This window comes from Tamandua tetradactyla, chromosome 5, assembly GCF_023851605.1.
Source record: "Tamandua tetradactyla isolate mTamTet1 chromosome 5, mTamTet1.pri, whole genome shotgun sequence".
Classification (NCBI taxonomy): domain Eukaryota; kingdom Metazoa; phylum Chordata; class Mammalia; order Pilosa; family Myrmecophagidae; genus Tamandua; species Tamandua tetradactyla.
In genome coordinates, this window is record NC_135331.1 from 132546476 (window position 1) to 132573372 (window position 26897).

A 26897-nucleotide genomic window follows, 5' to 3' on the forward strand; every position below is an offset into this window, starting at 1 on the left:
TTTTGTTCTAGTTTGCTAGCTGCTGGAATGCAATATACCAGAAACAGAATGGCTTTTAAAACGGAGAATTTAATGAGTTGCTGGTTTACAGTTCTAAGGCTGAGAAAATGTCCCAATTATAACAAGTCTATAGAAATATCCAATCAAAGGCATCCAGGGAAACATATCTTGGTTCAAGAAGGCCGATGAAGTTCAGGGTTTCTCTGTCAAGTCAGAAGGCACATGGCGAACACAGTCACAGTTTCTCTCTCGGCTGGAAGGGCACATGGCAAGCAAGGCGTCATCTGCGAACTTTCTCTCCTGGCTTCCGGTTTCATGAAGCTCCCCAGGAGGCATTTTCCTCCTACTTATGTCTTTGAATTTAAGGTGATTCCTTTGTAAACAATATGTAGTTTTATTGTGTTTTCAAAAAAATCCCTTCTGCCAAACTCTGCTTTTTTGACTGGATAGTTCAATCCATTTACATTGAAAGTAACTACTGAAATGGCAGGACTTCCTTCTGCCATTTTGCAATTTAGTTTTTGTTAGTCTTATAGCTTTTTTTTTTTTTTTACTCAATTCTTCCGTTTATATCTATATCATATTTATTTTCTTTGCATTCACTATATTTAGTCCTTTCTTATTTCTTTCTGGATATATTTTTCATATGCTTTTCTTTTGGTTACAACGGGGTTAATATTTAAAACCTAAATTATAATTATTTTTGTTTTGATACAAACTTAACTTCAGTGGTAAATGTATATAATGTTCCTGTTTCTTTCTATCCCTCTACTTTTATTTGGTGCTTCTTGCAAATTAAATCTTTTTATGTTATATGTCTAAAACCATGGACTTATCATTATTTTTATGCATTTGTATTTTAACACCTGTAAGAAGTAAAAAATGGAGTTAGAAACTAAAAAATTCATGGCAATGATTTTGGCATTTATAGTTACCCATATGGTTACCTATATCAGATATCTTTGTTTCTTTTAACCTTTTTGATCCACTGTTCAGTGTCCTTTTGCTTCACTCTGAAGAACTCCCTTTCTCATTGCTAGTAGGGCAGGTCTAATGGTAGTGATCTCTCTGAGCTTTTACCTGAGACTGTCTTTATCTCTCCTCCTTTTTTTTTTTTTTTTTTTTTTTTATAGTGTATGGTCTGGAACTCAAACCCAGGTCTCTCAAGTGGAAGGCGAGCATTCTACCACTGAATGACCCGTGCACTCTCACCCTCTTTTTTTTTTTTTTTTTCCATGGACAGGTACCAGGAATCTAACCCAGGTCTCCAGCATGGCAGGCAAGAATTCTGCCACTTAACCAGTGTCACACCACCCTCTCTCCCTCATTTTTGAAAGCAAGTCTTGCTTGATACAAAATTTAATTCTTGGTTTGCAGTTGTTTTTTCTCATCACTTTAAATATTTTGTACCATTTCCTTCTGGCCTCCATGGTTTCTGATGAGAAATCACTACTTAATCTAATTGATACTACCTTGTATATAACATTGCTTTTTTTTTTTTTTTTGCAACTTTCAGAACTGTCTCCTTGTCCTTGGCATTTGACAGTTTGACCAATTTCAAAACTCAATAGGCCAGGCATTTTTTTCTCAAGTTTATCCTGTTTGGTGTTCATTGGGGTTGTTGGATGTGCCTGTTGACATCTTTTGCCAAGTTTGTGAGGTTTTCTGTCATTATTTCCTTAAATATTCCTTCTGCTTCTTTCTTGTCTTTTTTTTTCCCCCTTAGGGGCTTCCATAATGCATTTATTGGCATGGTTGAATGTGTCCCACAAGTCTCTTAGGCTATTTTTGCTTGTTCTAGTTCCATTTTCTTTCTGTTCCTCAGCCTGACTCATTTCAATTGTCTTGTCTTCAATTTCATGGATTTTTTTTTTCCTTCTGCTAGCTCCAATCTGATTTTGAAACCCTCTTGGGGATTTTTCTTTTTGTTAATAGTGGTTTTCAACTCCAGTAGCTCTGCTTGGTTCCTTTTAAAATTTCTGTCTCTTTATTGAGATTCTCATTTTGTTTATTCATTGTTTTTCTCATGTCTTTTAGCTTTTTCTCTGCATTTTCCTTCATCCCCTTGTTCATATTGTAGATCATTTTTTAAAAGCCTTTGGTATGTCCATTTCCTGGTCTTCTTTGTTGGCATTTTATATATTTTATGCTCTTTCTTTCAGTGGGACTTGGACATCATTTCCTTTTTGTTTGTCATATAATTTTTTGTTGCACACTGTGCGTTTCAATACTTTTAAGGTGCATGTGAGATTTAGTCCCTAAACTGTATGTTTCTTGAATTTGTATCATGAGACATAGTCCCTGAGCTGTTCCTTTAAGTTTATATCCAGCTAGTGAAATGACAAGAGATTTTTTTGAAGTCCCAGAAGCTACCAAATCCAAACTAACCAATGCAAGAAAACAGACATGAAAACACTTTCCACAAGCCTTTGCTAATTCTCTTTAAGTCCCCTGGTGTTCTCTTTTGGAATTCAACTCTCCTATCAAGAAGTTTAGTCCAAGGCAAGTGCAAGTGCAGGGCCCTCCCCATATTTTCTGAGCCTGTATGTTGCTAGTGGTCTTAGGAGTTAACCTGTTCATAGGAATTCGAATTTCCCTCTACTCCCTAGGAAACAGATATCATCCCTCTCGCAGATGCCCACCACAGGACTTAAAGCAGTTAAGTCTTTGCCCCAGGTTGTCTGACTCAATTGTTTCCATAGTGTCTTTGCAGTACAAAGCTGTTTTTGCTGAGAGGGTAAATTCTGTGAGTGGGGAGTGATCTGGAGAAGAGTTTTCTAGGTCAGTCTTTCTCAGCTGGAAAAAGACAAGGGACCTACAAAGGGAGCACTGACTACTCCAATCTGCCCTGTAGAGGAGTTGGCAAGGGTACCAGAAGCATCTATGGCTCTTGAAACTGATTTTTTTTTTTTTTGATTCAGCACTTTGCTTAAAAAATGCAGCCCTTTAAATGTTTTCTGTAGTTTTGAGGAAAGGAATTGTCTTTAAGCCACCTCGGCTGCTTTTGTCGAGGGAGGTTGAGACAGTGACTACCCTCAAAGCTGGGCCCCCAGCAATCCAAAATCACTGATAAAAGCAATGGTCCGCACATCCCTGGATCTTGGAGAACTAGGGCTTTATATTCCACCCTGCTATCAGAAACTACACCACGAGCTAGGGTCAAGGGCTATAATATTGTCTGCTGTGATGCTGGGGATGGGTAATAGGATCAGAGAGTAAAATTCACCAGTATTTATGCAACTTATCCTCTTCTTTGTATTCTTTCCTGGATGTTACACATTATACTCCAGAGTTTCAAAATAGTTGATTCAGACAGTTCCTGCCTATTTAATAATTGTTCTGGTAGGAGGACTGACTTCTGGAGCTTTCTACTCTGCCATCTTCCCACAATTGGATAGCATGTCCAGAATTGTACAAGAAAGGAAAATTACAGGTCAATCTCATGTGAATAGAGATGCAAAAAATCCTAAAGATAATATGTTATCAAATCAATTCCAGAAATGCATAAAAATATGACACAGCTAAACGGGGATAATTCCAGCATTGTAGAATTGGTTTGACATTATAAAATAAATGAATTTAATTCACCACATTAGCTGATTAAAGGATGAGAAGCACTTGATTATGTCAAAGGAGGCATGGAAAGAATTGGTTAAAATTCAATATGAAGTCATGATAAATATTTTAGGAAACTAATATGGAATCAGTCTCAATTCAATAAAAGATAAAGAAAAATTATAGCAAACATCACACTTATTGGTAAAACATTGAAAGTATTCTTTCAAGATTAGGAATAAGACAAATATATTAAGCATCGCTACTTCCATTCAATAGTGTACTGGAAGTCCAAAGTTTTTAAGGCTGGGAAAGGAATAAATAAAACTATTATTATTCATAGATGATATGACTGTGTAAGTAAAAAAAAAATTCTAACCAAAGGAAGAATCTATATGTAAATTATTATTAGAATTAGCAAGAGGTTTTATCAAGGTGGTTAGATATTTAAAAAAATTGTGTTTTTACACACAGGGGAAAAAATTTCATTAACAGTAATTTTTAATGGTGCCTTTAAAATAGCATTAAAATGTAAAGTAATTCATAATAAATTTAACAAATTTTGAACAAGTTCTGTATGGAAAAAAAGTCACAAACTTCTAGTGCTAGATATTAAAACACATCTAAATATGAGATAGGAAGATTCAATATAGAAAAACCATTTGGTCTATAGATTAATTTATACAGTCAATGCAAATTATACAAATTATAGAGCTAATGCAGTTCCAATAAAATTCCTAATAGGTACTTTAGTGGAATGTGACAAGCTGATTGATGTAAATAGAAATGAAAAAGGCTCAAACTGTCCAAGATGATCCTGAAAAAGTACAAAATGATATTACTTGTCTTATCAGATAAAATAAAACAATATAGTTAATTAGACAGTGTAGTATTGGTGCAGTAAGAAAGAAAAACCAATATAATTGCATTATCCCAAACTATATGTGCATATATTTGGAAACTTGATTTTGGTCAAAGATAGAACTGCAGATAAGAGAGCAATGTTGTTGAAGCAATTGGAAACTGTATGAAAAAATAAAGACTTAAATGTGAAAGGAAAACTATAACTTTTATAAGACAATATAGAATATATTTATGAGTGCAGAGTAGTCGACAACTTTTTAAACGGCACAAAAAATGCAGAGAATAAAAGAAGGGTAGTGGAACTTCATTACATTAAAATTAACAACTTGTGTTTATCAATAGATGCTTTAAAGCAAGGAGAAAGATGAGTCGCAAAGTGTTTCCTGTTTCTGACATAAAAAACCAACAAAAGATTATAACTCAACTCAAACTATTCAATAACAATAAGACAACCCGATAGAAAAATAGACAAAAGATATGCATAAATATTTCAGAAAAGAAGAAACACGAGTGGCAAATAAACTTATGAAATATACTTAGCCTCATTAGCAATCATGGTAATGCAAATTAAACCACAGTAAGAAATCATTTCCCACAGGCTTGCAGTAAGCATTGGTGACGATGGGGAGTGGAGTGGGTTTGAAAGCACACTCCATGAGAGAGAATTTGGATAAACTAGAGTGACTCTTACATGTGGATGGAAGACATGGTCAAGAACATTCAGGGCAGAAAATTGAGGCAGCTTAAAAGTCCAATAGCAGTAAGGTGAATGAATAAATGGTGTTATATTCGCATGCTGGAATACTACAAAGTTATGAATAATGAAGATTGTAACTATAAGTACAGCACTGATGACTCTCAAGAGAAACATAATATTTAGAGGAAAAAGCATATAACATGATTCTATTAAATAATATTCAAAACTATGCAAAACAAAACAATATATGCAGTAAAAGTTTAAAGAACAGCAAGGGAATTATGCATTCAATATTTAGGACTGTGCTTACCTCTGGGTTGGAATGAACTGGAATGGGATTGGAGAAGGACATGAGGGGCCCCTCCATACATTTTACTTAACCAGTTACTGGATACACAGGTGTTTGCATCACTTTTCTTTATAATTCACATTCATTTTTAAAATTTTCTTTTGTATCTAGTTATTGCTTAATAGAAGTAATGAAAACAAATGAAAACTAAAGTGGAAGCACAGTTCTGAAATGACGACACACACCTTGATTGTCATCTAGAGTGGATATCCACAAATGTGATTGCCGCAGAGCCTTGGTTCATGTGGGTTTTGGGATTGGGTTTCTTTGTGACTGAATATTACCAGTCCCCCGATTAGCCCAGCATTAAGCCATGATACTACTTCAGGCTCCTGGTTAAAGTGCGTCTTAGAGCTCTTAATCATATCTTCAGTTGTGAGGTCTTTGGCACACAGTTTATCAAGAGGTTGATGTATTCTCATTTCTCTATCAGCCCAGCGGGAGAGGTCATTTGCACAGATTATGTGTCCAAGAATGTTACCATGGGCTCCCCGTGTCCTGCAAGCATGTGGGGCGTTCACCAATTCCCAGTGCTGCCCATCTCTGAGTTCTGACTTGGTATCTTTCTATCTTTGGCACAGCCAGGGCTCCTGCCTTTCCAATCAAGCATCTGTAGTAACTTCAAGGGAAGTTTCTCTTTTCTAATTTTATTTTTCTTTTAACCTAAAAATTATAACTCAATAAAAAATATCAACAACATCAACAAAAACTATAGCTAACAAGTATTAAATGAAACAATGCACCTAAACTCTATTAATGAGGATAGGCAGAGCCTGCTTCTGCTTCAGGTGGGGTGTATTAAGAGCTCTTGTCTGAGAGGCAGTCCTGGTTCTGGTTTCGGTAATTCTAATCATAGTTATGTGATCATAAATCCTCTGAATCAAAACTTCCTTGGCATTTTGAGCATCTGTAATCAATAAAGTGTTTAAATGACTTATTTCTAATCCCTAAATCAACCTTGTAAAGTAGGAATTATTATTCTTACTTTCTATATGAGGCAACTAAGGCTTTGAGTATAGTTAAATGTCTCAAGGTCAAGCAGTTTCTAAAATGACAAAAACTTGAGCCCATTCCACTTGGCTCAATAGCCAGACAGATCTTTTCCATTTCCTTTCCTGCCTACCAGGTGTCAGGAAAAAGAGAACTTTGGGATAAATAATCTTTCTCTGTTGTTCCTTAATATTTATAGTACATGTCTCTACTCTCATTCAACTCTGTTGAATTAACATCAGTGTTGTAAATTGCTTCCATCTCAATGTCACTGGAAGGATGAACATGGCCATGCATGTAAGAAGCTTTTCCCACAGTAGAATTCAGGTTCACACTGCACTATGAGCACGATACTAACTTAGCTTCTTCAGCTCCCTCGTAATGGAAGTTAGACATGTTCTTCTTTCCCATGCTGCAGGTCATTCTGAACTTGAAGAACCTTGAAGAAAGTTCTATATTTCTAACTTACCAAAGGCTTTTATGCCACATTTTTGGACTGAAAGAGACAATTGGGGAAATAGACTTTGGTCACAAAAGAATTGGCATCTCAGGGCCATTTCAATATATATTTAAGAAAACAACATTTGAAATTTTGATTTCATAGTTGTGAATTTCATTCAGACTATCTCTTACTTTGGGAAGTTAAGGCTTGCAAGAGAGGGATGAAACATTCTAGTTGTTAATGAAAGGTAGGGGACCTCTTCTTAGATGCTTTAGTTCCCTCAGAATGGCAGTTTCATCATGTAGCATGTACTAGAAAAATATCCCATTCATTTAGTTAATTTTTACTCAGGGTATCATATGCCCAGAAATACTCTGATTTAGTTTTCTACTGGGTGGAAAATAGGACAACTCTTCGTCTATCATGGACGTTCAAGGAATGAATAAATACTTTCTAAAATATATTATTATTCTTCATTTCCATTGAAATACACATGTCTATTTGTGCCTTTATGGGAGCAAATGGAAATTTAAATGAATAGCCTGGTTTGGGACCAAAGAGTCTAGACTCACACCCAGTTCTGTGACCTCAAATCGGTCATTCTACTTGTCTGAATCTTTATTTTCATCTCTGTAACCTGGATGCTGATATCTACCTTTCAGAATTTTTTCCAAAACTAGATTTAGAAAATGTTTGCAAAGCTATTGGAATGTAAGAAGTACAAATTAAAAAGCTGAAGTTATCATCATCATCATCATTATGTCATGTAAATACTGTCCTGCACTCAGGGATAATGTGTATTTCAACAGCAACTCTAGGAAAGCATGGAGTATGTGGGTTGCAGAAGCTCCTCTCATCAAGAAATTTTTGGGAAAGGGTCTTCGGACCTTTGTATGAACCTTTATATAAAAGGAAGTATCAGCAATGTCAGGGGCCTGTGATTCAATCACCCCCCCCACACACACACACCTGGTGCTTTAATATTAGCTTTTGCATTATTTCAAACAGAACCACCTGCAGGATTTTCTTTTCTGTTGACTTCACAGAAGTGGTTGGGTAAAGACCATCTGTCTACCCCGATGTAATGTAGAAGTCATATTTCTTTTGAATTGGACTAAAGGAGTAAAAGATTATAATTTTATTATTATAATATGACATTATAAAAATGTCATGTTCTGTCTATATCTATTCTGTTGTATTACTTCCTCCAAATAATTTATATTTTTCTGTAAAAAATGGATTGATTTGTAATCATATTCTGCAAGAAAATAGGAGGTAGGTATATTCAAAAGAGAAGGGACATTGAAAATTTTAATGAAATGTGCATATATACACACATACATATTTTATTCATGTAAATACTTCTGATCCCTTAAATATTATGGAGAACGAGGACTCTAAAAATAATGTTAATCCTCTAAAGAACACATACATTAAAAAAGGGAAATATTTACCAGTGGCTATAATTTAGGAGTAAGCAACACACAGTTGGGGAGATGGGTACAGACAAATAGTGAAGTGAAATTCTACCAAATTCCATTCTATTCAACAAACATTTTCTAAGTGATTGCATAAATGTAATACCTGTTTTCCAGGTGGCTGTAGTGTAGAAAAGGAGAAAAAATGTAAGCCAATGAGGTAAAATATGGGTGGTAAAGTCAACCATTTCTACTATTGCATGTATCATAATAAAAGTTAAATCACAGCACAGGGGAAGAAGTGATGGATTCTGCAGGTATGGTAGAGGAAAGGGTGTGTGTGTGGAGCTTTATAGATGCCTGGGTATCTGAACAGTAGGGCAGAGGGACCACTGAAGCATCTTAAGAATTCAACCTTTTTGGGCTTCAACTCAGTCATCTATAAAATGAAGGGATTCAACCTGAAAGAGATCTATGGTCAATTTTAGCTTAAAAAATATTATTCTATGAAATAGGTAATAGGAAAGGTAAGAAGAACGATTGATGGTCAATTTAATTCCAACTGGGAGTTAAGTAACTCAGTTTAATTGATTTTTTAGAATTCCAAAGTGAATTTTTTAGCCTTTCTGGGAATAATTTATATATGAAGACCAAATTAAGATTAAGAGCATTTTAATTCATGATCTTTACATTAGACTGCGTGTGGGATAACAGAAATAGCATGATTTTTGAAGCTTGGTAGATCTGGATTCAGTTCGTAATAGCGCTAGCATTTGGGAAAAAGACATGGGTCTCTGGGTGAGGTCCCTGACTCCAAAGCATCACCAGTGAACTTGTGAGACACACAGATTCTTAGGCCCCAACCCACAGTTCCTAAATCAGAATACAGAGGGTAGAACCTAGCAATCTCTCTTTCAATAAGCCCTCCAGGTAATTACAGTGCACCCCAGAGTTTAAGAACTAATGTATGGTAAAGGATTGGTTACTTACTTTTCTATGTAAAATGTGCATAACAGTAACACAATTTGTAGAATGGTTGTCAGGTTTTAATGACATAGTATTTATTGCTCAGCATTTCATAGTACCTCTACAGATGATAATGATTATTTCTATTATTTCCTAACATCATAACTATTGCTATTTCCAAGAAGGATTGAGAACTCTACCATTTTAATACTCATTTGGAAAGTCTGCAAATATGAGTCCAAGCCTGTTCAATAAATGACATTTCTTTGAAAGAGACCATCCCATTTGGTGAAGCAATCATCAAGAGGGCATGTCCCAGAAAAAAAAAAAGTACGCTGGGGAATTGTTGAGAGTTTCATTTTGTCTGTGTAGGACATGGCCCATTCATGGCACTCATGATTCCCTTTGATTTGTCCCCCTTTTCAGTGGCATAGCTGTCTGGGGGGACAGGGCTTGAGCTTCAATGTCATTTACTAACTATGATTTTAAGTAAATTTGAGACTTCAATTATTTTCAGTTTTCTTATCTGTAATACTAGTCATAATTCTCCCCCGGGTAGTTGTAATGATCTAATGAGGTAATATTGTCACATTGACTGTGACATCCAAGTTCAAATTCAAAAGAATGATAAAATTGTCATTCATTTATTCATTTATATCATTAATGAATTCTGAGCACCTACAATATGGCAGGTACTGAGATGGAAAGTATAACATAGAGACAGAACCTGCCTTGAGTTAAGTGATTCCATAAATATTTGTGACTTTTTCATTCATGAGGCTAATGAGTACTCCATGTAGAAGTTGATTTCTTCCAGATTCTTGTCTTTTTTGAAAGCTTAACCTAAAAAAGCCCCCAAATTGATGAGTGACATGGATTGGCATGAAATGACAATTCATAAGTATAACATGGTACAAGTTCTCAGGAAAGTAAATTGTCAATACATATCCAGAACCACTTAAATTACATCCCCTTTGACCCATTAATTTCATGTCCATGACTCTCAGAGGCTATTCTAAGAAAATAATGAGGAATGTAACAAAGACTTATATAAGAAGTACTTATCACTCCATTTACAATAATGAAAATGTTTAGCATAAATGATGTAATATTGTGCAGACGTTAAAATATTTTCAATGAATATTTAACAAAGTGTTAAAATTCCCACAACGGAAAATTACCTAAAAAATCAGATCATGATGGCTATATAAGAATGATTTTAATTAAAAAATGTGTGTGCATGCAAAGAATAAAATCTTTAAGCAAATGAACCAAAGTAAGTCCTTGGATAATGGCAAGGAAATAAGCCAAAGGAGGGTCATTGATAAACTATCTGATTCATTATACTTTAATTGTATTTTCTAGTATCAAAATAAATTTCTTTCTTTCTTCCTTCCTTCTTTCCTTCCTTTCTTTCTTTTTTTATGCTATATGGCAGGGGTCACATTTCATTCTTTTTCCATGTAAGTTTCCCATTATTGCAGCCCCATTTTGTTGAGTTTTTGTTTGTTTTTTGTTTGTTTGTTTGCTTGTTTTTTGGGGAAGTGCACGGCCACGGCCTGGGAATCAAACCCGGGTCTCCCACATGGCAGGTGAGAATTCTACCACTGAACTACCCTTACATCCCTCATATATTTCTTTTATAATGAAAAGTTTCCTGCACATACTCCCTTCCCATTGGATGTGTTAGAGCAGCATTAATGTCTGCAGTCCCTCTGCAGCTTTTAAAAGTGCAAAAAGGAAGTGCTTTGTGAGGTGAAGAGATGTCAACCTTTATTCAGTAGTGATCATGTAGATGGAGAATATCTCTTTCGATCAGTGATTAAGTCACAAATTCAGATGAACGGAAAGTCGAGTTATCCATTTTGACAAGGGCCTCTATTGTTGGCAAATACAACATTCCTGCAGAAGCAGACTTCAGGCAGGATGATCCTTCCTTAGGTCTGGTATTAAACCAATCAATTTCCATCTCTATCCTCCTTATGGTTTTCCCTACTGTGTCATTGGGTAGGAGAATTTCTTCGGAAGAATGTGCCCAGATCCTTGGGCAATTGCTTAGGAGGAATATGATACAGAAAAATGAAACATTTTAACATATGGTGAGTTGCCTTATACACATTAATTTAGTGTTCTTGAACTTTGGGGTAGTGTAGTGAAAACTATTATTTGCAAAAATACTAAAATTCTCAAATATTAAAAAAGAATCACAGTGACTTGATTAAAAAATATCACTTAGCAAACGTAAAATCAATAATCGGGCTTATTTCTGTGTTTTGTGAAGCTCATCTGATGTTAATTCTTGATATATTCATTTGGAGGTCATGGAGCATAATTGAATTAGCATAATTTTTAAGAGCAAAAATAGGCTGGTTTGAATTCTGACTCTCTCACTTAAGATCATTGGCAATATTCTTGCTATACCTTAATTTCATTATGAATAAAATGGGAATACTAATATCTAGCTCACAAAGTAATTTTGAGAATAAACTGTTAGGGAAAATGTATTGAGTGTCTAGTATTGGGCAGCACGTACCAGTTACTTAATACATAGTAGCTATTATTATTTTATTTTCATGGGAAGGAAATTTTCCAGAATATTGCTTTTCTACCTTCTGCACATTGGTCAGTGCCCATGTCATTATAATTAGAAGCAAAACACTAACTCAGGCATGGCTAATAAACAGCAAGGAATTCCTTTCAGCCTTTATTCTGTTTCATCTCAAACACTTCATAGTGTTCTGTAAATTTAAATACCCAATTTATTTATCACCTTCTTTGAAAATGCCTCTCTCTCTCTCTTTTCAACACAGCTCAGAATTTTTATCATCTTATATCTCATAGAAAACCTTAGCCAGAGGAAAGGAAATCAAGACTTTCAATAAACCTTTGGAACCTGTGACACAGATTTTGAAAATATCTTAGCAGTGTCTACCTGTTCTAGCATCTCACTATTCTTCCCCAATACATTGTTCATGAACACACACACAGAAACACACAATATTTTCAACTGTTACTTAAGGGAGCATGAAGTTGGAAATAGGAGTTTTCAGTTTGAATTCTAGTAAACACCTGGCTCACAAATTGTTCCAGGAACTAATTTGTCTCTATTTGGAAACAAGGGATCTATGAACAGAGTTCTGGATGCATTTAAAAGAAAGAATTTCAAAGCTCACTCCATGAAATAAAAAGACAGGCAAGTATATTAGGATTTTATTTTTAAAATCCATTTTTATTTGCCTCTAATGAAGGTATTTGATTCATTCTTTGCCCTTTATATTTTGAAGCAACCCTGCTAACAGCTTGCTGGGGGAGGGGGTCTGGCTTAGCACTGAGTTCTGGGTACACAGTGGATGGAGAAGAGGAATTACCCACATGCTGATAATGAGACTGTGGTTTTTCCTTAAGGGCACTGTTTTAGATCCTATCTGTTAATGAAACTGACTTGAATGTTCACCTTGTCCCAAATCCCGGACTGAAAAAGAGAAACACTGGCCCTTCATATCAGGCACAGATGATAACAGTATCATCTTTTATTTCTCAGAGGACGCAGCTGTACTGTAATATTGGAAGTAGTTTCCCTTTTCTGACCTTGCTGGAAGTCAGAATACTTTTCTCACCAAGCACCTGGGGAAGTGAAGGTAGTAGCGACGTTTATAGATGAGTTTACAGGAACCAACATGCTTTTGCAGATGGTTTGTCATAGTTGTATTCACTTCCCCACAGTGTTTGCTCGAGAGCATGGTGTGCTTTGCACTTCAGATTAGGTTTGGAACTTTAGGTCCCGTTGACACAAGGGCAGTCACTTGTTATGCAGAATAATAGTTGGCTTTTATGATCGTGTGTTTTGGTTCTCAGGTAATTTGAATAGGCTAGTACCTACAAGGTATTAAAATGGCAAGTTTCAGCTCTCAGATTTTTAGCCTGTATATGGATTTCCATGGTTACAAACTACCTTCTTTAGACTTCTTTTCAGTGTGAAGTACTGCATAGACTCTACAAAGCTGAATTTGATCACATATGTGTCTCTGTGGACTCTCTTTTCCTTTCTACTCTCTTTATTTGACATATTGTCAAGTCCTGTTGCTTTTCCCTTATAAGACCTCTTGGATCCTTTCCCTCTTTTCTGTATTTCCACTGCCATCCAAATAGCTTAGGTTGCATCCTCTTGTGCTTTAGTATAGCAACATTTACCCAAATTGGGTGAAGAAAGGGAGTCTTTCTTCTCTGTAGGCTAAGGTACACTTGTCCTTTGCTTTAGGAGACAAGTTCACCCCAGCAGCCAGGGAAATTTCTGTTTCCCAGTATGAAAAGCTGAAACCTGCTGTTGACTGTAGAGAGGTCCCTCCTCGATCCCTTTTGGGACTTATTTCTGTCCTTTCTTTTCTTGACATATAATTTTGCCTCCCCTTATTCCCCTCTCTCCTACTTCCTTATCCAGAAAAGCAGACTGATAGATACTTAAATTTAAAACAACTAAGTCTGAGTAGCCCTTAGTTCTGGAAAAAGAGGAATAAATCAAATCTCAATGCTAGGGTGCAATGCTGCAACAACCTGCAGCTGGGAGGAGTCTTGTGATTCATAACACATTGCAAGCTGAGGGCCACAACCAGAGCTTAACATCTCAACAGCTGTATCTAGGAGGCAGCCCCAAATATCTCTATTTAGAAAGCAAAGGCTGAAAAGACAACCCACAATCCCAAGGCCAAAGCATTCTCATTTGGAGCCTTTCTGAGACCCAGGGCACAAATTGGCTTATTTTGGGGTTTATATTTGCCCTCAAGGCGAAAATAAATGACATGGCCTTGGATAGGAGGGACCTTTTCTTTATTTTCAGTTAACTGATGGATTGAGATATGGCTTCCTTTACCTGATTCAAAAAATTGATCAAATATCTGCTCTGTGCCAGGTGTTCAGATTCATTATATATACCTGAGTCAGGTTAAATTCTGCAACATTGATTTCATCAACTCATAACCGACTCCTCATTGATACGTGGCGATTCCTAATTGAATTCCAGAGGGCTTTCTATATTGTCCTCAAGGTTCTTCATGCTTACATGTTATCCCTCCTGCCCAGTGTTTTCTCCTCAACATGCCTCCTCCACTCACTTTATTTTGATGTCCTTGATGTTTTCCTCACATGCCTCCTAAGTTTCCTCAGTCACATTCTTGTTCATAGTCTTTGCCCCTGACTGTAAATTCTCCCTACTTTTCCATGTATCTACTCCCTCTCTGTCTTTAATATTCTATCAGTTTCAGCTCCTGTTCTAGCTGTTCTAAGAGGTGGCTCAAATATTCCAGCTGCAGTGCAGGTGTTGCAAATTCTCCAGAGGCTCTTGGCTGCCTGACTCACTGGAACACCCACAATTTTAGAAGAAGGAAAAATCCATCAAAATTAAACTTCCTTAGCTTTGGGAAGACACAGAATTTGCTTTATTCAAATATATCAAAGGCCAACATGATCAGAAACTGACAGAGCAGCAACTGGTCTCCATAGGCTGTGAGTCCCCATTGCAAAAAATATCTCATTTATGTGGTCTTTTGCATTCACCTGCTGTATGATTCTTCTAGATTCAAGCAGGAAACAAAAGAGCATGGAACCTACCTAGACATCGTTAATATAACATTTTCTTTCTAATCACCTTATTGCAATTATCTGTGGAAAATAGGGTGGGCTTTCAGCATGTACTCAAAGTTATGTGTTGATTCTCAGAGCCACTATGTCTAGCCAAGCACATATATTACAGGGTGACCACTGTAATATGCATGCTATCTTGGATTTTGATAGCTTATTAAAGATTTTATCAGAATCACTTTTTATGGTTTGAAAAGTGTTTATAATTGCAATTTTAGTTAAAAATACAAAACATGTATATTGCATTCATAGAGAAAACACATCAGTCATAGGCTGAAACCTAATTTAGAAAGCCATGATTTCATTTAGGAGTATGTCTGCTCCTAGTCCTCTTTCATATGTATAATTAATACAGCTATAATCAGAGAACATATAATCTTGCATTTTACTGTTTATATTAAATAAATCTTAAGCATATTTCCATATCAATAGTTTCTTCTAAAATCATAATTTTGAATGGCTGGATTATATTTCATCAAAAGGATGAATAACATCTATCTATAACTTAGTGTTTTTGTTATGTTATCATTCTATTTTTTCCCCAATAAAAATGGTTCAACAAAACACATCCTCATGGATATTGCTATCCTCATGTTTCACATACCTGTGGTGAACTCTTTTGTGAATGTTTTAAGGCAGTCCTTCTCAAATTTAGCTGCAGGTTGGAATCCCCCTGGTGAATTTTTTTTTAAAGCTGATGTCTGAATCCTACAGTAGAGATTCTAATTTAATTTGTCTGGACTCAGGATTTAAAAATCTCCCCTGGTGATTGTAATGTGCAGCCAACTTTGAGAACACTATTTAAGAAACTTTAAAAATTATTGATTGTCACTAATCCATTAAGTAAAGTGAGAAGAAGTTACATCCTAATGGGAGAGTTGAATATGAGACTCAATTGAACTAGTTTGTTTTTGAATTATGCTACCTTGCTCTAAGATTCTAGTATGTCACACCCCTGGTTGATTTGCAAGGGTATGCTGCTGAGCCATTGCTACTGAGGGCAAAGTGTTGTATCCCTCAACTGTCTTGAGGCGGTAAAAATCTTGAGAACAAATATGTGTTGTCAAGTAGCTAAAACAAACTTCTCTTGAGCATCTACTTTGTGGTAGGTGGATACTGACCTCATCCTACTTGCTCAGGTTGAATCAAGTCACCTCTTGAGTTTTATTTCTCTCCACTATGAAGAGGGTTGTAGTTGTGTAATGATGATGCCTGCCACACAGATTGTTGTTGTAGGAATCAAATGACAAAGTATATTTGAAACCATCTTATGATAAACATAAAGCCTCGATATTATGCATAGAGCACTATATAGTAACATAAAATATTTAAATGTATTCAGTTTTATTTAATAATATCTGTGTCAATTTTGTAGTCTGAGTGTATGTAAAAAAGTAAGTATTTCATGTATTTTTAAGCTTTAGTGAAGTTCCAGCTCTTCCTTAACCTGCAATTTTCTTTTTAACCCATAATTTATTGTGTACTAGGTGCTTTGAACAAGTTGGCTGAGATATGTACTAGAAGGATTATTCTTCATTGGTTCTCTATTTTATATTAGTAGTTAACTAACTATTCTTTGAATCCTTGATGAATGAAAACATTTTTCATTGGTTTTCATTACTTGAAAGTCACAAGAGCCAAAGGAATTCAAAAGTAAAATTTATGCAGCAAATCTAATAAAAGGTTATTCATGCAAAGACTTCAACTTACCTTGTACAAATATAACCTATTTGTTATTTTCACATAGTATTACAGCTTTTTGGATGAATTTTCTGACAGATTTAAACTATACATTTGCTGAAGTATAGCACATGTTTTTCTCCATTACCCGCATTTCAAAATTATTTAGGCTCTACCACTTCTGCCTCTCAAAGGCATTGTTAGAAGGAAAGAAATGCAGAATCATTGCAAAGCATGCTTTCAGGAAAGCCCCTATGCTTGTCAGTAGATAAAATATATTATCCATTCGTACATTCATCTGGTAAGAATTTAGTTAGCTTTGATTTAGAGAAAGCATTTTTTTTTATAAAAGTACTTAATATCCATCCATTTCATAATACTTCTTGTATCTCCATGGTGATGAAGAATCATAACAGGTTTCTACTTCTAAGCCAGGTATGGGATAGATTGGGTACATTTGTGTCATATTAAGTTTATAACTGACAGGCTAGAATTGGAGCAGCTAATATGATCAATTCCATGAAATGATAGTAAAGGAGAAGAACCCTTTGTCATATCTTCACTTCTTTAAAGGTCTAAATCATCTTTATAGATCCAAGCCATAGGGTGGACAGAACACAGTCTTTAGTGTTAGATAGACTGGTTTTAGAACGCTTGGTTTATCACTTCCAAGGCCCAATTTCTTCCTCTTTAAAATGTAGTGTGTGGTTTAAGTGCAATACTGTGTATCAAGCACCAATGCAGAGTGCCCTCAATAAATGGTAAATTTTTCTTTCCCGAGAAGTTTCAAAGAAACTGTCTGTATTAGCTCTAGGGTAAAAATGAGAAAGTAGTGCACATGTTTGAAGAAGAGAATCCATGAGCAGGAGGAAGGTGAGCAAGTCTTGACTGGCACCTGCTGAGTTGGGTCCCTGGCTGTTCTAGGTGGTACCTCCCAGGTACGAACATTCTCTATTCCTGGTCTTTTATGTATTACTGTTGGCAGTTATTGATTAGTTCTGCCTGGGCAACATGTGGAGATAGCTGGCCTTCCCTTTCCTCAGTCAGAAAAACTGTAAGAATTATGATTCCATGAGCCTCACTGTGGTCAGATCTTAGGTGAAAATCATGAAATTGTAAGGGCTTAATTTACAGAATTAACATTGGTCTGATTAGAAATTGCCCACTGTAGTGGCAACTCTGACCTGTCTCTCACAGGTCTAGTTGATCCAGGAAGTTTTGAACATTGAAGTTCAACTATTGCTTTTAGGGCATAAAAGGAAGTCTTTAGTTCTGAAAGAAGAATTGTTTTGTGAAAGTTCTAAGTTTTATTTGCAGACCAAGAAGTGCTGAATGTTCTCATAGCCTTATATAGTTGATAGTTCTTATTGTTCATTGTTATAGAAAATCACATTCATAAAAGCAGTGTGACATGGTGTGGTAGGAGAGCCCTTTGCATCAGTATGTGAGAAACATTTAAAAGAAAGAATTATTCAAGCATATTTTTAGTGGGATCATTGTAATACAAAGAAATACTTGCCATTTTAAATTAAAAGTACATTTTATAAAAATAAAACACAACATTCTGTTTTAGTGAAATGTAATATAAATGATAACGTCAGTTCAGTTTGAAAAGCTAAATATATTAAGACCACTATATACAGGATGAAAACTCCAGGTTACTGCTTGTTTTAAGTTAAAGACCCAATGTGTAAGGACAATTGTATTAGATAACCTTTCTATCAAACAGGCTCCCTTATATCCGATGCAATCATGGCTAACACTTATTAAATGTTTACTGTTTATCAGACATCATCTCATTTAACAGTTTCATCTTATGAATTATTTGTTGTATTTTCTAGATAAAAGCTTGGGAGAGTTAACCTGGGCAATTCACGTACCATGTAATTGGTTCATGTGAAACTCTGAGGTCCATCTGACTCTAAGCCCAGTTCCTAAGTCCTCTTCTAGGCTGCTCTGAGACCTGCTCCCTTATGGTTATGGCTCGAAACTTTGAATAACTGTAATAGCCAAATAGCTGTGCCATTGCCTTCTCAAAAAATAAATTAATGTGAATTTATACAGATAGGCATTCTCAACTAGCTCTACTTTTTTACCCTTATACGACTTTTGTAGATTCTTAAAACTTTCTTTCCAGCTTTATCAGCTTTTACATCTGGTCTCTTGAAATTGCCTTTTAGTTGTACTCCTGTTTGTAGTCTGTCCTCAACAAGTGAGCATCTTCTCAGGTGTCTTTTTAAAACCTCAGTCTGGTCTTTTACTTCAAATCTTGCCTCGGTGTAGCATAACTTATGTGAATCTTCCCATCCCCATTATTACTCCCTGTCAAGGCACAATTACTTTGTATTTTATTATCATATAGTGAATTGTTCCATATAAATAGTAGATTAGTATTAAATGATATTTAATTGATGTGAGTACATCTATCTCTCCCACTAGACTGTGCACAGTTTGCATATTATACATACTTATGTGCTCTCAGCCCTACTTCAATAGTGGGTACTTAATTTCAATTTAATGAATATTTTATTTAACTAATTATGATGTGATATAAATTTTCATAATGAAAAGCTTATATTGATTAAGAAAACTTTTCTTTCAATAGTTAGGGGAGATTGCCATTTTTTTTAAATGTACATAGTTAGAGGAGAATTAGTCCAAATATTTGGTTGAAAAATACACAGTAATTAATTACCTGGAGTCTTTATTTACATAAGCAGAAATATATTTATAGATAATAGGCTCAGCATGTTATGAATATAACAAACAAAGTATGGCCAATATGGACTATGCCTGTAGTATGTGGGAACATGCTGCGAGCTAAAAATGAAAAATTTACCCAGAGAAAAAACATTGTAACAAAAGTATGTATATCATGTTTATACCTATGAGTATCTGATTTTCTTATCATTGGACTTTTTGGAAATTATTTAGAAAGTGAATAAGATAATTCATGGTCTGTTTTTAAACCAGGAATGACTACCAAATGAAAACATATCGTTCTAGTTTCAACTAGAAAGTAGTCCTGCCTCATTAGGTCCATTTTCTGCAATTTTCTTCCAGCTCATACTGTAATAAACTATAAAGCGTGGTTTTTGTTGAAGCTTCTGGTGTTTGTTGGAAGAACCTTATGCAAATAGACCATCAGGCAGATATAATTGATCTGGAACTTGCAGTTATGGTTTGATCTAGTTATTAATAAATAAAATCTAAAGGTATTCATGAAAAGTCATTTCTTAAAGAATTTAAGGTTTATTTCTTCAATTCCTAATTCACAGTTGTTAAATTATATTAAAATTGTGGGCCAGGTTAGGCCTTACAAACCACAACATCCAAAGTATTTTGTACATCTCCTTTTAATTTAAGTCACTGAATAGCTGTTTTATATTTTGAGGAAAGTGTAATTCAAAATTTATTCAAAATATATGGTACTTTGAATATACCACGAGGGTTCACAATAGATGGTCATTCATATTGATAAATTTAATCAAGGACAAATAAAAGGGCATTATCCTTATATCTTCTTAGGTTGATTTACTGAAAAGAAATGTGAACCATCAAGCTTGTGATATACTCCTAATAAAACAGAAAACATGATGTGTAACAGATCTGAAGAAAAAGGACTCGGTGAACATTTGATTGGTGTTCCCACTTGGTCTATATTCTGTGGCATCTTTTTGACCAGTATATCTGAGAGTTCTTATTGCCTACCCAATAGCCATTTTCATCTTTTGAAAAATAGTAACAGATTCTTGACTTTTCCAAGGAGGAATTGGCCCAGGTAAAGTGCAATATTTCTTCATCTTTCTTGTGACCATTTCCATGTCGATAGAAGTCATTGGGCGGGTCTAAGGCCTAAGAGAAGCACAGAAATCTGGCGTGTATTGTTTCCTCTTTCCCCTTTCCCCTTCCTGCTGTCTGACAAGTGGACATGATGGTTGGAGCTCCAGCTGTCACTGTGTACAAGAAATGACCTGAAACTGGAGGCCTTGGACTTGGCGCAAAGTTAGTCAGGAACACCTTTCTGCACCAGAGGAATTCATCTTTATAGAAGAATGCTAACTGATAAATGAAGAAGAGTGATAGAATTAGATAATTGCCATGCTATGAATTCCAATGCAATAATTATTTAGGCAAGCTTCATCAATGAATACTGTAAACATTAGGTGAAAAGTAGTGGGCGAACAGGATATAGTAGCATGGTGTGAAAGTGACATTATTCTGATCACTTATTAAATGCCAAGGAAAAATATATGCCATTACAATCGAGAGATCTGGCTGTCATCAAAGTAACTACATGGTCTCGCTTAGCATTACTGATAGGAAACATTGTGACATTATATGCCTCCTGATGTGACATAAAATGTGAAATATACAACATTATCTATGAAGTTTCCTTGCCCAAACTACTTTCTTTTATCTAACCAAGTTTATAGACCTAAGTTCCAGTTAACAGAAAGCTATTTTATTAAACAAAAATACTTCTCTTTCAGAAGGTAAAAAGATCAATTAGGGGAATGAACATTACCCTTTAATCTTCAGAACTGAAGGATGGCAGAGCTCAAACAGGAGGAATCTGGATCCTTTGTGCTACCTGGTTTCATAGCTGAACTGCAAAGCTCTGGACTTGTTTTTATGTAATACAGAAATGAAATCCTATCTTGAATAAGGCAGTAAATTTTAGAATTTCTATTATATGAAAAGAAACTGATTGAAACTTATATAACCTGTAAGTTTGGGAATCTGAATCATCATTTATCTAAATCATCAAAATCATAATAAAACTCTGCCACAGTGAACAATCCCTGCTCTCTGAATCAGTGAGGTAAAGGCACTGCAAGGATGGAGTGGGTGGATAAGAACTATACATATTTAAAACAGAACAGTCAAAAAATAGTGTATATTGGCCACATAATCAAAAAACCTAATTAGCATCACATGAGCATAAAATATAATGAATAATATATAAGTATTGAAGTTGCAAAGGGACTGTCTGTGAAGAAAATGTCCTTATGGCTTAGAGGACATTTGAATGGAGATTTTTAAAAAGAAACTAAAAATAAATTTCAATATATTACCAGGAAGATACAAATGCAATATTCCCACTATTTATCAAAAGATGAATATGAGAAGGAGGCCCCACTCTGATGTGTAGTGAGATGTTTCAGGGCTCTGTCCCTCCAATAGAAGTTTTGAACAACCAGCAAGAACTGGAAGAAACATCTTTCTCAAAGCTCCAGAAAACACTTAAAGTACTGCAGCAACAGCTAGGGCAAGTTGTAGCTGTTGGGGCAAGAGATTACTGGCTTTAGGACATATAGGATAGTGCCTGGGACCTTGAGGAGACTATTTTCTAGGAAAAAGGGGACATTTTTTTCCATGTAAATGGGGAAATACAACCACATGCTCAAGCCCAATAGATGAGGCATGAGCAGAAAGGATCCGAGAAGCTCCTATGCTATAGCCTTGAGTTACTCTCTAAACTCATTGTATGAATAAACACTGAGGGGAAAAGTTCTCACAGGTCAATCTACAAAGACTGGGAAAAGCTTTTTTAAACAGTTGTTTTGATTGGCTCTTAGCATCCATAGAAAGCTCTGTAATAACACTAGCTGTATGAAAAGAATGAATACATTAAATGAATTGTAGATGCAAGAAAAACCTATTTCCCAAATATTAGAATAAAGAACTCTTTTGACCAAAAAGAAAATTGGCAATAAATTGACTTTATTAGCATTTGTAAGGGCAAGTGGATATTTGATGACACGTTTTATACCCAATAATCATCCTCTCTTCTATTTATTTTCTGGGAAATTTCTCTGTAAAGCTGTACAAACTGCCACTCAAATCCTTCCATCTGCCTCCACTCCCTGCATCCTCCCCACAATAATTTCATGTTTTTAATCCATGCATTTAGGATTGACTAAATGTTGGATTTACTGTTTTGGGATTGTCCAGAATTTATCACTTTAGGATAAGCTTCACCTGGAATCCATATTGCAGTAAAAATCAATCACTTGTAAAGTAGTCGGAAAACTTGCACTATTTACCAGGCATTTGTATACCACATGCAAAGTGCTCTGCAATCATTTACACTAGTCTTCCCTCACAATAATGATATCAGTAGTCTTTTATAGACATTAATATTTATATATTAGAATTTTCCCTAAGCGATAATATAGAGAGCTCAAGAATTTAATCAATATGGCAGAAAGAGCTGTTGGTGAAGGCCTAAACTCCAAACAATAAAAATGCATAAGAAAAAAACCGTGTGAGCATAAAACCAGGAAAGGGAAACAGCCAGGCTTTCAAAAACAAAGAGGAAACTCTGTTAGAGAAGAAAGCAGACCCTGAAGCTGAATGGCTTCAGGAATCTCAGAGCCATGCTGCATGGACAGCATTCATGGCCTGAGGTTTACGGGGCCCCCGGGGGAAAGTACTGCCAAAGATGAACTCAATGTCAAAATGTGAACAAAATGAGACCGAGTCAGTGTGGTAAAACATGAAAGATATAAGGTTAATTATGTTATCAATGTCCAGAGAAATGAAGAGGTTGATTGGTAAACTGAGAACAGAGATGAATGAAAAAAAATTCTAGAAATAAAAAATGTAGGCAATGAAATTAAATTAAATGGATAGCTTTACAACATATTAAATATAGTTCTAGAGGGAATTAGTCAATTGGAAGATTAATATAAAGGAATTGAAGAGACTAGTTTTCCCTTAAATGTGGTCCGTAGGTCATCATAGTTGCACCGTTTGCTACTAGACTGAGAAGTGATAGTATAGAAATTGACAGTAAGCATTTAGAATCTTTCACAACAATTTGACAGAATAGTCTTACATTGAATGTGATAATAAAAAAAGTTGGGGCTTGTATTTTGTTTGCCTTTTATTTCTTTTTTCTAGTAATTCATTGTTTTGTTATATAAAAGTATCTACAATGGATTGGGAAAAATAGACCCACTAAAAAATAATAGCTCTAGCCTTCTGGTGTTGTGATTAGGATTATGTTTGTAACTTGTGGAGAAAGTCATGGTGCTAGGATGTTCTCAGCCACGATGACTGGGACAAACTATGTTTGAAGTCTTATTGCTATCTTTTCTTAACATTTGATGACTTCTAAATTAATTCAATGTTGTAAAAGCTATTGTTCTTGTCCAGAGGTTTGTTTTTGCTTTAGCTTATACCACCAGACTGTACAATTCTTGAATAGTAAATGTCATGTTTTACTTTTTTGTCTGATGAAGAAATACTTGGGTGCTTGTATCTTTCACTTCCAGATTTTCTGTTTAGTATATTTTGAGAAATGTCAGAGTCAAGAGATTTAGATAGTCAAATGGCATCAGTATAAAAAGGAGTCAACTTGTCAAAATCAGATGATTTGATTTCTCTTTACTTTTTCTCAGGCATCAGAGGTTTTCAGACACTTCAGAAAAAAATTTCAGGTGAAGATGCTATATAAGCACTGAATTTCAGAAATGTGCTGCTGCCGATTTAAATGTGAATGTTACCAATTATGGGCAGTGATCAAAATTTTATGTAGATGGTGATGTCTTGGTGATAAGAATATCCAATGTAAATAAGGAAATATAGAAAATGATTACAGTTTAAGATTATTTTTGGAGAAGAGCAGGTTAACATGACACATTTTTTCTGTTATTAGTTAGAATGTAGCAGAGATTCTTTGAATGTTTATACCACCTAAGTCCCAAATCACTCTTGAGTCAGAATGGCCAATTGTGATAAATCGTATTCAATTACATCACTACTGGTCACCAGAGATTGAGCTAAATTGAATTTGCTCTGGGAAACCACAGCCAGGGTCTTTGGTAAGCCAAACTGCTCTTGAAATTTTTGAAGAGCTGCAGTGGTTTATTTTCAATTGCATTTTATCAAATGTGTTCTTTTTCTTTCGTATATGCACATACTTATATGTATATGTGTGGTATATACACACACACACTTGCAAATGTATATATTTGTTTGCTCATAGATGGCAAAAAGAATGCACATGGGATTCTCGTTCATTTCCATGTAGTTTTAGATAGCCTGGACTTTTGTCATTTGTTAATCCTACCTCATCAATGAAGAAAACGTGTGTAAAATTTATGCCAGAGGGTAAACCTTGTTCCTTAATCCTCTGCCTTTGTAATATTGGTTCTGTCTAAGTATCACATTTGACTAAAATCTGAAACGATCATTCTCTACTATAAAAGGCTAATGTGTGGCCAGATCACCAGAAAATTTATGTTATCGATACATTTGCACTTGATGGAATCACAGCCAAAATAGTGTTCTGTTCTAAATTTACTGGAGTCTATGTTGCCGTGGTAGGATGATTCAAAAGTTCTCTCTCTTCTGCTATTGGAAACTGATACGCTTATGAATTTAGTAGGCAATCCTTACTGCAAAATTAAGATTGAAGAAAGTGACCTAAGGGGGCACAGAAAATAGGACAATTGTAAACACCCATGGATCATTCCCAAAATGTGCTTGGCTGTAGAAATAATAGGTGATGTCATGTTCTTAGAGGTCACATTCTGTAATCTTCAGAAGAAATGCTCATTTGTTTATGTGGGTATTTGTTTTAACACATGATCTTTGAAAACGGGTTCTGGTGATGTATCATCTGAAAGTTTAAAATGTCTTAGTGAGATAACAGAACTGAAAGATATTTGCATGGCTGCTTTAGATCCCTTGCCCTTTGGTTTCAGTTTTCTACAGTTGTTAGTGTTGTGGAGTCAGAAATTTTCTGTACTGTCTTTAATTCTAAAAAAAAAAAAAAAAGAAGGTTGGTTTTGCAACTTAATGCATCTTCCCTTATGTTTTGTTTTCTCGGGAATGATGTTGGCTGCTATACAACCCACTTGGAATCCTGGGTCAACTGAACTGGTGCCTGGACTCTGTGGGGGAGGAAGGATGGTGGGGTGGGGACAGGCAGTATTCTCTTTTTCTCTCTGAAGTCCCTGAGGATGAATATTTTCACAATCTACTGGAACCAGATGAGGCTGAAACAAATGAGTTGGACGGACTTTTGATTTATTACCTTTGTCTGTTCCAGAAAATTTGTTCTTCTACATGGGAAACCTAGATGAGATAAACTTGGAGCCAGGTATAAATTTAATATGAAATTCATCAGCATCTTTTTAACTCTAAGGGAGAAGCCATTTTCTGGCTCTTTTCCCTTAGGTTTATAGAGATTTACTATTCAGATTCTGATCCTTCTTTTCCTTCTCAGGTCTGATATTGGAGCTTTATGGATTTAAATGCTGTTGCTTGTTTATAGAATCCTTTATTATTTCTTAATGCTATTTATATAAATATGTTTAAATTTATTAATTGCTGAATTTCACTTTCTACCGTTTGGTTGGCTTTATGTATTTTGTCAATATATGACTATGGAAATTATTTAACTTGAAATTTTTTCACTTAACATAATATTTGTTTATTTTTAAATTATTAATGCAATGTTTTACAGACATTTTTAAAAATCTGAAAATTCAAAAGAAGAAACAAAATCATCTGAAATCTATTACCTAGAAATAAATAAGTGTTTGATGTATTTTTTATCATTCTATACACCCGCCCACCATACATACATATGTACACATAGTGCCCCCACATCCATAGGTACTTATACCTGTTTCAAATCAATAGGGATCACACTACATGAATAGTTCTATCACCTTTGTCTTTTATTTAACTTTGTATCATAAACATTTCCTATTTGGCATCATAAATAATATTGTATCATAAATACAGTCCTGGTTTTTCTCCTTCTTTCTTGAAAAAACTATTTTTGATTGTAGCATATCATTTTTCATTTATATTTTCCCCTGGAATCAAGTATTAGAGTTGAATTTTTTAGCAGTTCAAAAACTTGCTATCATAGAAAGTTGTTGACTATTTTGTCATTCTATTCAGGTGCTTTGTGAGCCAATTTCATAAATATTAAAGTGCTAAATGAATGTTAAATAATTAACCAAGGGATATGATTTCTAAGAGAACATTTTATGATTTATAAACTATTATGTGTATTATAAATTAAGTTACAGATTTGTCGGTTCTCAATGAAAGTACCCCTTATTGATTAAATTGATATATTCTTTCAAAAACAAATGTTTACTGGGTACCTCCTTTGTATCAGGCACTATTCTAGACACTGGAATTAAAGCAGTGAACAAGCTAAATTTCTTGCCCTCTCAGAGCATATATCCTAGTGGGGAACAAAATAAACAAGTAAAAAATAAGTATATTCATATCAGGTAGACCTAAGTGCTGTAAAGATAAGTAAGTCAC

The 26897-nt window shown here is 35.1% G+C and overlaps 1 long non-coding RNA gene across 4 annotated transcripts in view; it reads left to right on the top strand.

Annotated features, from left to right (window-relative positions):
• Window positions 1-20371, top strand: part of LOC143682748 (uncharacterized) — a 93022-nt gene extending 72651 nt beyond the window's left edge. For all 4 annotated transcript variants that reach the window (XR_013175260.1, XR_013175264.1, XR_013175261.1 and 1 more), the window contains exon 6: window positions 20124-20371. This is a non-coding gene — a long non-coding RNA (uncharacterized LOC143682748). The remainder of the gene's footprint in view (window positions 1-20123) is intronic.
• Window positions 20372-26897: the final 6526 nt, after the last annotated feature.